At 44.3% G+C, this 2,471-nt stretch overlaps 1 pseudogene; it reads left to right on the forward strand.

Moving 5' to 3' along the window:
• Positions 1–245: 245 nt before the first annotated feature.
• Positions 246–834, forward strand: LOC100354600 (large ribosomal subunit protein eL19 pseudogene; annotated as a pseudogene).
• The last annotated feature ends 1,637 nt before the right edge of the window (positions 835–2,471 follow it).

A 2,471-nucleotide genomic window follows, 5' to 3' on the forward strand; every position in this document is an offset into this window, starting at 1 on the left:
CATCAGAAACTAGAGAAGGAGATCCTAATATCCTGACATACATCTCTTACAGTTTGAAAAAAAAATTGAAATTTCATGACTTACGAGACAGAAAGATCACTCCTTTGTGAGACAGCTTTTATTGTTGCAAAGTCCAAATTGCTCCAGCACTGGTGTTGAGTCCTCATTCTAGGGTAATGTCAGCCTCATTTCCCACTGAAAACCTGATGGATGCCTGAAAAACTATCACCACCTTGGCCACAGCCATGAGTATGCCTGGGCTTCAGAAGATGCTTGCCTCCAGTGCCCTCTGTTGCCGCAAGAGGTTCTCTTTGGACCCCAACAAGACCAACAAATCACAGTGCCATTTTCCATCCAAAGGTCTGGAAGCTGATCAAAGACAGGCTGATCATGCACAAATCTATGACTGTCCATTCCTAGGTTCAGTGCTGGAAAAACACTTTGGCATGCTGGGAGGGCAGCCATGTGGGCATAAGAGAAAGGGTGCAGCCTATGCTCGAATGCCAAGAAGGCAATCTGGATAAGGAAAAAGTGGGTGCCCTGGCTGTTCAGAAGATACCAGGAATCTAAGAAGATTGACTGCTACATGCATCACAGTTTATACCTGAAGGTAAAGGGAAATGTGTTCAAAATCAAGTGGATTCCCATGGAACACATCCACAAGCTGAAGGATGACAAGGCCTGCGAGAAGCTCCTGACTGACCAAGCTGAGCTCTGCAGGTCTATGGACACGCATGCAAGCACTAGGAAGGGTCTCTTCCAGCCAAGCAGGACGAGATCACCAAGACTCAGTACAAGGAGGAAAGAAATAGAGCTGGCCCTCTCCTGACTGTGTATAGTGGCCTTAGTGATGACAGTGGGCCAATCATCAAAATAAAACAAATTTTACCTGCTTGCTAAAAAAGAAAAACTACCACAGCATTGAAAGTTGAGTCCAAGGCAGGGAAGATCAGTATCCCTGAGATGAATAGGCACTGATTTGTTATATTCTTGATGCAGTCGCAACACAGAACTTCTGGTCAATATGTTCATGGAATAGATGATGCTGTTAGATGATGTCCATGGAATAGATGACCATCAGCACAAACATCTCTTTCCATGTGTTCTCCCAAATGTTTGCTTTCTGGCTGTGAGTCATTCTTTTTCAAATGTCTCCAGCCTATTTCCATGGTGCTACATGAATCAGCACTTGTTGTTTTGTTTTTGTTGTGTTTTTCATTGTCAGGCTTTACAAGTAAACGACACAGCAAAGAGTCACCTTGTACATGACAACAAACAGAGGACAAAGCATGACTGACATGGGCAGGCTGCTGACTGGGCAATGCTCCCCCTCTGGTCTCAACTGCAACAAGAGCTTCAATTCCATCCTTGAGAAAACTGAAAGTTACTGCAAATCATGAAATCCAAAGATGGCTGTCAGATGGTCAAACTGTGGATGCTAAACACCTTAAAAACCTGGGAATGTTTTGAGCACTTACAACTCAGAGAGATGGCAATCAGAAATATTTATATATTTCTCCAGGCACAGCCTTGGAGTATTGTCTGTTGATTTTCAATCACCATTCTCTTAGCAAGCATTTGGACAGATTCCCAAGTCTCATGTTCACTTTCAGTTATTAAAGGTTGTTGAAAAGTCCGGCATACTCTAAAACTCTAAATTCATTTCCACTTTGAATCCCTCCCTGTCCTCATCACCAGTCAGGCTTATAGTTCAAAGAACTTGAAACGGAGTTGCTTTCACTTCCACTCATCTTCCCTTTCTAGAACTATGAAAGAAGGGAAGTCCAAGAGCTGGTACTAAGATTCTCCTCTCAGGGACCAAAGACTTAAAGATTACACTTGCTTAGCATAGGGAGAACACAGGTCTCACTCTGTCATGATCTGAAGATTCTGTTGGCTGCCAATTACCTTTGCCATTATGGTATTCTCCCCATAAGGGAGCATCTCTGAGCACTCTGTAGATGGAGAAAGGTTTGTTCCTCTGCAGCCACATGAACATTGTTCTGTGAACCTAACCACCGCATCTAAGACCACACACCACTAAGCTGCTACTTCTCTAACTCCATGTTCTTTCACACATAGCAGGGGAAATACTTGGGTCCCTTTTCTGTGCTCCCTGAGGGTCACAAGACCTCAGATGGGGAGGTTTCCTCAGCTCTGTTCCCAGGCACATGTTAATTTCAGAAATCTCTAGAGAAGCATCAGCCCCTAACCCCTGCATTCAGACATGCTCCCACACTCCAGGGAACACATGCCAGTATCTCCCAAGAATGCTCTAGTGTACCAGGCTCCACCCAGTCTAAACAGTACCACCCAACCAGGCTGGATCTGGAAGTTGCCCACTCAACCTACAGCCAATGCAGTATGATATGCATACTTCTAATTTCTTAAGGCATCCCCAGTCTTCAGAATGATGGCCCTAGAGGTATCCTCTTACTTAGATCGGGGTAGAAAAACAGAAAACACTAATA

Source organism: Oryctolagus cuniculus, chromosome 18, assembly GCF_051225735.1.
Source record: "Oryctolagus cuniculus isolate XC-2025 breed Fujian yellow rabbit chromosome 18, ASM5122573v1, whole genome shotgun sequence".
In the NCBI taxonomy this organism is placed as follows: domain Eukaryota; kingdom Metazoa; phylum Chordata; class Mammalia; order Lagomorpha; family Leporidae; genus Oryctolagus; species Oryctolagus cuniculus.